Source organism: Arachis duranensis, chromosome 2 (genome assembly GCF_000817695.3).
Source record: "Arachis duranensis cultivar V14167 chromosome 2, aradu.V14167.gnm2.J7QH, whole genome shotgun sequence".
Taxonomy (NCBI): domain Eukaryota; kingdom Viridiplantae; phylum Streptophyta; class Magnoliopsida; order Fabales; family Fabaceae; genus Arachis; species Arachis duranensis.
Genome location: NC_029773.3, coordinates 79,611,502 through 79,620,016, shown reverse-complemented (window position 1 = coordinate 79,620,016; position 8,515 = coordinate 79,611,502). Strand labels below are relative to the sequence as shown.

The 8,515-nt window shown below is 33.8% G+C and overlaps 1 long non-coding RNA gene across 1 annotated transcript; it reads right to left on the bottom strand.

Moving 5' to 3' along the window:
• Positions 1-5,577: 5,577 nt before the first annotated feature.
• On the bottom strand, positions 5,578-7,814 carry LOC107475307 (uncharacterized). Its single transcript, XR_001589479.3, has 6 exons — positions 7,633-7,814; positions 7,479-7,518; positions 6,853-6,933; positions 6,294-6,424; positions 5,830-5,992; positions 5,578-5,708 (listed from the first exon to the last, which is right to left on the bottom strand). It is a non-coding gene; the product is annotated as an uncharacterized LOC107475307 (long non-coding RNA).
• Positions 7,815-8,515: the final 701 nt, after the last annotated feature.

Here is an 8,515-nt window from a genome sequence, read left to right as displayed (position 1 = left end):
CAAGCGCTTGACGTATCCAATGATACCTCACTTCTATGTGCTTCGATCTAGAATGAAACGTCAGATTCTTGTTGAGATGGATAGCACTCTAACTGTCACAGAATAGCACAAATTTCTTTTGATTGATGCTTAACTCTTGTAGAAATTTCTTCATCTACAAGAGTTTCTTAGAAGCTTCAACAACAACAATGTATTCTGCCTCTGTAGTAGACAAAGCAACACATTTCTGAAGTCGAGACTGCCACGACACAGCTCCCCCTGTAAAAGTCATCATATAACCAGAAGTAGACTTTCTTGAATCAAGATCCCCAGCCATATCCGCATCTGTGTAACCATCCAACACAGGTTGGCCACTCCCAAAGCATAAACAAACTCTGAAAGTACCATTAAGGTATCTGAGAATCCACTTCACTACTTGCCAGTGTTCCTTGCCAAGATTAGAGAGAAACCGACTAACAACTCCAACTGCCTGAGTAATATCCAGCCTAGTGCAAATCATAGCATACATCAAACTGCCAACTGCAGATGCATATGGAATCTTCTTCATTTCTGCTTTCTCTCTCTCATTTGTAGGACATTGTTGCGAACTCAGCTTGAAATGACTAGTAAGTGGAGTACTAATAGGTTTGGAATTACTCATGCTAAACCTCTCTAAAACCTTCTCAATATACTTCTACGGTGACAACCACGGTTTTCCATTCTTCCTGTCATGAGTGATACTCATGCCAAGAAATTTCTTTGCAGGACCCAAATCCTTCATAGCAAAGGATCTATTCAAGTCTTTCTTAAGATTTTCAATCTTCTTAGTGTCATGACCAACAATCAATATGTCATCAACATAAAGCAAGAGAATTATAAAATCACCATCAGAGAATTTCTTAACTTATACACAATGATCAGAAGAAGTCTTACTATACCCATGACCTTCCATGAAGGAATCAAATTTCGTGTACCACTACCTTGGCGCTTGCTTCAGCCCATATAACCTCTTCTTCAACTTGCATACAAGATGCTCATTTCTTTTAACCTCAAAACCCTCTGGTTACTCCATATAAATTTATTTATCTATGTCACCGTGAAGGAATGCATTCTTCACATCAAGCTGCTCAACCTCTAAATTCAAGCTAGCTGCCAATCCAAGCACAACTCGAATAGAGGACATCTTCACAAATGGAGAGAAAATCTCATCAAAATCAATACCTTTCTTTTGCTCAAAACCTTTCACAACCAATCGAGCTTTATACCTTGGCCGTGAGACATTTTCATCCGCTTTCAATTTGAACATCCATTTATTCTTGAATACTCTCTTACCATTCGGCAACTTTACTAATTCAAAAGTATGATTCTCATGCAATTATTTCATTTCTTTTTGCATGGCCTTCAACCAATCTTCCTTATGCTCATCAGACATAGCTTCTTCGTAGCTTTCTGGCTTCCCAGTCTCAGTGTTCATCACATACTCATGAGAAGAGTATTTTTGAGAAGGATGATGCTCTCTAGTAGATCTTCTCAATTCAGGCTCAACTGGTGGTTCAGGTAGAACTTCAACATCTGGCACCTCAGGTTGAGGTATAGGTTCATCATGCAAATCATCACCATCATTATCAACTTGTACATCTCCCCCATCAACAGGAGGTCTAGTGGAAGGAACAGGTTCATCATTAGTAGAATGTCTAACAGTTATTGGCTTATTTGTCTTCTCAAGATCTTCAATAGTTTGGTCTTCAAGAAAAATCACATCTCGGCTTCTAATTATCCTCTTGCTCACTGGATCCCATAATTTGTAACCAAAGTCTTCGTGACCATAACCCATGAAGATACATTGCTTTGACTTTCCATCCAATTTGGACCTTTCATCTCTTGGAATGTGAACAAAAGCTCTGCAGCCAAACACTCGCAAGTGACTATAAGAGACATCTTTCCCTCTCCAAAGTTTCTCTGGAACATCACCATTAAGTGAAACTAAAGGAGAAAGGTTGATCAGATCTACTGTAGTCCTTATTGCTTCACCCCAAAAGGATTTAGGCAACTTTGCATGAGAGAGCATATACCTGACTTTATCATTGATAGTACGATTTATTCTCTCAGCAACTCCATTGTGTTGAGGAGTCTTAGGAAGCGTCTTCTCAAGCTTGATCCCATGTCCTTTACAATAGTCTTCAAATGGACCCCTGTATTCACCACCATTATCTACTCGAACACATTTCAATTTCCTTCATGTTTCTCTTTCAACACTTGCATGAAAGTATTTGAAGATACCGAGCACCTGGTCTTTAGATTTCAAAACAAAAGCCCACACTTTTCGAGAATAATTATCAATAAAAGTAACAAAATATAATGCACCGCCTAGTGTCTTAGCATCCATAGTACAAACATCAGTGTAAACTAAATCTAGAACATGTGATCTCCTATGAGGTCCAGAATTATAAAATGATACTCTAGCATACTTTCTAACAAAATAATGAGTGCAAGTATTTAAAGTTGTACCTTTCACAGAAAGTGAGTGCTTCTTGGCTAAGACGCTTAGTCCTTTCTCACTCAAGTGACCAAGACGTATGTACCACAAATCAGAAGAAGAATCATCAGCTACATTCACATCTTCTTTGCACAACTTTGCTTGCAATCGGTAGAAGAGTAGTGAGACTATTGTCTTCTCTAGCAACAATGAGAGCCCCTTTGGTAATTTTTTATTTTTCACTATCAAAGAAAGTGCAATACCCCTCTTGATCCAATGCCTTCACTAAAATAAGATTGAACCGCATATCTGGCGCATGCCTAACGTTCTTCAACTGCAAGTTGCATCCCATGTTAGTTTCAAGCCACATATCACCCATACCAATGATATCACACACTTCTTTATCTCCCAATTTGATCTTGTCAAAATTTCCAGCAGTATAGGAAGTAAAAAATTCACGTTTCGGAGTGATATGACATGAGGCACCAGAGTCCATAATCCAAGTGGAATCATCACAGACAAGATTCACATAATTTTTATCATATGTGATAAGAACATCTTCATAAACAATAGCAGCAGTTTCTTTATCACTATCTTTACCTTTGTCTTTGTTTCTTCTCTTTGATTGTTCTCTTTTAAGAACTTATAATACCTCTTGATATGCCCCGGCTTGCCATAATGGTGACAAATGAACTCCTTTCTTGGCTTGTACTTTCCTCTTGACTTGCTTCAACTCAATGACTTGTCAGAATTGTGAGGTTTTCTACTTTGACTTCTCCTCCGTGACTCTGAAACAAGTGCTTCTGGCTGGGAGGAGGCATTAGTCTAACCTCGCTCTCTTCTTCTGGCTTCTTCATTCAACATGCTCTCTTTAACCATTGCTAACGTCAACTTTCCATTTAGAATTGAGTTAGTCAGTGTCACAACCAGAAATTCCCAACTATCAGGTAAAGAGCTCAACAATAACAAGGCTTGCAACTCATCATTCAAAGTGATTTCATTATTTGTCAATTGGTTCACCGTCTCCTGAAAAATGCTCAAGTGCTTCGGCATTGATTTACCTTCAATATACTTCATATTGAAAAGCTTCCTAATCAAGAATGCTTTGTTTTGCACATTCTTCCTCTCATATAACTTCTTCAATTTGTTCCACATCTTCTCAACATTCGTTTTGGTGTCAACATGTGGATACATGCTAAGATCAAGTCATTGTCTAATCAAAGCAACTGCCTTCCGATTAAGCTTCTTCTATTCAGTATCGGATTTAGTACTTTTGGATTTATCCTCCTCCACAGGATCATATAAGTCCTTGCTATACAACGTATCTTCCATGAGGGTCTTTCAAATTGAATAATTTTGGAAATTCAATTTAACCATATTTGGTCCATGAGTATTTTCCTCCATTTAATCAGCACAGAGATAAACAACCAAAGCTCTGATACCACTTTGTTGGAAAAAACTCAACAAAGGTTCAAACAAGAACCTATCTAATAGCGGAAGCACCAAAAAATAATTTTCTCACAACCTGTGTGATTAAATAGGCAATACCAAAGATACTCCAAGCAGCAAATATAATAGCAGAAATTAAATAATCAGACACCAAAATTTTAACGTGGAAAAATCCCTAAAAGAGGGACAAAAAACTCACGGGACCTAGTCCAGTAAAATCTTCTACTATCAGAATAATGGGTACACAAACAGTCTTCCTAATGACACTAGGGCATCTCAACAATCAACAAAATACATCACCAAAATTGATGGAATCAACATAAATCCTCTACAAAGTGGGTATCTCAAATCAGGCAAAAGAGAAGGCAATACAACTAGCAAGTTATATCTTAATATTCATCTCTACACTAGGAATAATATACTAAAATTTCATAAAAAATAGAGCAAATTTACCAGTTCAATCGGAGCACATTATAACTGCCATTTTTCCCAATTTTCTCTTCTCCTTCAATGCTGCTACTGCGTGCTTGCTTTCTTTCAAATTGAAAGAAGCCATTTTGTCTCTCTCTTGCTTCCTGTGGCTTTATGCCACTTTCTTTTATTTTCATTTTTTTTAAACTTGTGAGTTCCACTTGGTTAGGGACCCACCAATAACACCAACTGATGACAGCAAATATTAAAAAAAAATCGTATTCCTTTTGTATTGAATTACTCTTAATTTAATTCTACATGCATTTAGTTTATTATTGGTTGAAGTACTTTTTAAGGGAAACATATTGGTTAATGTATGTTTGTCTAAACATTATAATTCGATTATGAAAAGGCTTAGGTAATTAACTTTTTACTATTTTTTTAAATTTGCTAGCTTTTTTTATAGGCTAAAAAAATAAAAAATATAGAGAAGAGAACTTTCAAAATCATACAATAAAAAATTTTTAAAAATATAAAAAAAATCTGATTAAAATATCAAAAAATATATATATAAATATCCAAATTATAAATAAAAAATATCTAAAAAATAGAACATCCGAAATTATACAATAAAAAAACTGAAAATAAAGCAAAAAATAAATGTATCAGTGTTTATTTTTATTAATGTATTTGCAAAAAAATCCAAAAAAATTAATTAGGAGTGAGATTTGGAAGTGGAAAATCTAATCTATTGAGATTTTAGTGTCTCGTAGTGAATCACTACAAGATTTTTATTATTTTGTGGCCGTTTTTTTTTTAAGTTTGTGGAGTTTTCAAACCCCCACAAAATTGATCGTGGTAGTTTCACAAACCTCCAAAATTTGAGGTGCCACAAGCTTATTTGTGGCAGTTTTGGTAAACCGCTAAAACATCATTTAGTGACGTTTTTTGTAAATTTTGTGGGGGTTTCAGATTGATGTATTGTGGTATTTTTTTACTATTTTTATGGCGGCTTAAAACCCCCCAGAAACTTCATTTTTTAATTAAAAAAAATTAGTCACCTGTGTTAGTTTCAAATGCCCTAACAAACATTTTAATAAAAGTTTTTATCAATTTTCCAAAATTTAACCCCTCATTATTATTCCTCCTAAAATACTCGTCTATTTCACAACCTTCTATTAGATCATAAATCTCTTTCATTTCATAATTATTTAATCTAAGGATGATCAACATTGAATGCAAATATGCAGTAAAAAAAAAAACACCTTTCCAATACTCATATAATATTTAAATAAAATTCTAGTATGAAAATTAACAAGGATCAAGTAGTCATCATTACACCCTTTTAAATTGTGGCTGCATTTTTCTGTTGCCACTGCCCATCCCTTAGAACCTGCAAAATTGCATATAATATAATCGTACTCATTAATGGCAAGAAATTAATCTATGTAGCATATGCATATAATATAGCCAATGAATTTCAGAAACATATGTCTAAGAGAAAGAATAATAACCTTTGTTTTAGGAGCTAAACGAGCCATTAGTGTTGTTGCAGCATTATCAGCATTATTTTCTTCTATGAAATTTATTATTGAGTTTATTACTAGTAGGCCTAAAATTCTGACAAACTCTTGCCAATCAGGACCTTCTCCGTGAAAAATCTCTCCAAATAAGTACCTAATGATTGGCCATATCATGCAATAAAGCAAAAAAAAATTAAATAAATAAATAATGAACTTGAGAATTTTTGTAGTGGTTTAAGAATTGGCACATTGTTCAAATAATTAGTACCGATTTTCACATAACATTGTTCAAACAACAGATCCAAAGTATGATGACAAATTAAATGTGTTAATAAACCAATATAACACATTAATAAAAATTACATCACTTTCTTATATATTCATATCAATTGAAGATTTGGTAATTCAGTAAAGATTATGCAGACAAATATAAACAAGAAGAGCAAAATGCATACTTCTTGTAAATACATGGAGCTGATGTCTCTATCTCTATCATCTCACTCTGTCAAGAGTGATAGCCAAAAAGGGTGTAGAACCTTCATTGACACAGAAGGCAATGTTTTTGCCTGGATATGTGCAAGGTGTTCTGCAAATATTGTAATCACATAGAACAAAATAAAGGTCATTCATTTAGTAATATATAATATCCACAAAACTAAGGATATCTTCAACACGTTGTTTCAAGTTTCTAGTTTCAACCCAAACATAGAAAAACAGTAAGAGTGTCAAGCAGGTGAACAATAAGCGTTTTCATATTCACTTTTCAAACTCAGAAGGATACTAAGTTAGGACCACAAGCAAATTATAAGCACAATGTTAGAGACACATTTAACTCTCAAGACTCTAACAAATGCCAAGACTAAAAAGAATGTAACTAATCTCTTCTTTCCTTTGTTTATAGCAAACTAACTCCCTAACTAACCAGTGATCCTTAAACTGCTATTCTAAGTGGTAATTACTAATTACTCTTGCAAGTTTATTTTGGCCTTTTGCAATCATCTTGAAGATTATTACCTTTGGGCTATCAGAGCCAGAGGTATCCATGTTGGGCTTGAGGAGGGTTCCCTCAAGAAGAACATGATGATCATTGGGTGCCTTGTAAACAACAGCAAGAATACATTTAGTAACAGCAGCACACTTAGCATTCAATACAACATATGAATACATCAATTTCATAAAAATATATTACTATTTTGGATCAAATACTTATAGTATATTTGTTAATAGTAAATCATCATATATAGACTCAAGTTTAGTCTTAACTTGTTTTTTCCTATTCTATTTGTAATTTGACGGCTTCGATTTGTTATGATATAGAGTGTGCGAGGATTAGTAAAATGATGTTAAATCAAAAATGAATCTCGGCATAATTACAAATATGAAACTCAATATTATAAACATTGAAACACTAAGAGAAATGAAAATGTAGGCACATTTAAGTTTAAGATACTTCAGTAAAGGTAGTCCAGAACTTGAGATTTCATGAACTAGATCAAAATCTCAATGAGTACACAGAAATCATAAACTTTTTCTTCCTAATTTTTAGTTAGAATCTACTGTAAATAAATAAAAACTTCTCCATCCTCAACCCTAGAACATGACATTGAAAGCGCACATAACATAAATTATAGACTACTCACCGATTTAAGACGCATCAAAGGCACAAGAACATTGAATAACCTGTCCGAATTTTTGTTATACAAAAGAAGAAGAAAAAACAATGAGGAATTGGAGAAAAGAATAATACTCGAATAGCATGAAATGTAAGATGCAATTAGGTCAAGACAATAGTACTCAAAGGCTTTAACGTTGTGATCAACCAGATCTGGAGAGGAGATGAACTGCAGTGACGACAGAGGCGGCAATGGCTATGGTGGCAAACTTAGGGTTTCAGTGGCGAGCTCTGTCTTCTCTCTGAATCTCTGTTTCGCTAACACTCAGATCTCACTCTCCCCCTGTTTGAGTGGGAGTTTTTCTTTTCGATGGTGAAGCAAGGGAGTTTTATTTTTAATTTCGAACTAATAGTGGAGTCTTTATTGATTATATCTGCGGGAGTTTTCTAAATTGTTAGAAATAAAATATACTGTGGAAGTTTTTAAAATTCCCACAAAAAAACTCCCATAAAAAAGCATAAATGTTGTAGTGAATTAATTGGAGTAAAAAGACATAAATATATATGAAAGATATTTATTACAAAAAAATGTTGAATATTATCGTATTTATTGGTAAATTTATGTAATTAATTCGACAATAATTCATTTATCATTGGATTTACCGACAAAATATATCTAACGGTATAAATGGTGTCGAAAAAAATTACCACCGGATTATTTTGTCCAACGGTAATTACCGGCGAATTTTGCATCAGAGTTTGTAATAAATACAACGAAATAAGCGGTTCGTTACCAGTGGATATTTCTTACAGTAATTTTTTGCGAAATATTATGTTTTGTGGCACCCATTTACTGTCGAATTTTTCTGCCGATAAATCTGACTTTAAGCAATTTTTTTTACAATTAGTGCACAATTAGTAGTCAAATTAATTTTCTTTTTTTTACAATTAGTATACAAATTCTAAATACCAGAAATCAACTAATGATTTTATTAAAATATCAAGGGTCTGAATATAATAAAAAGTCAAAGAAGTAAAATACAATTACATGGACATAAAATAAAT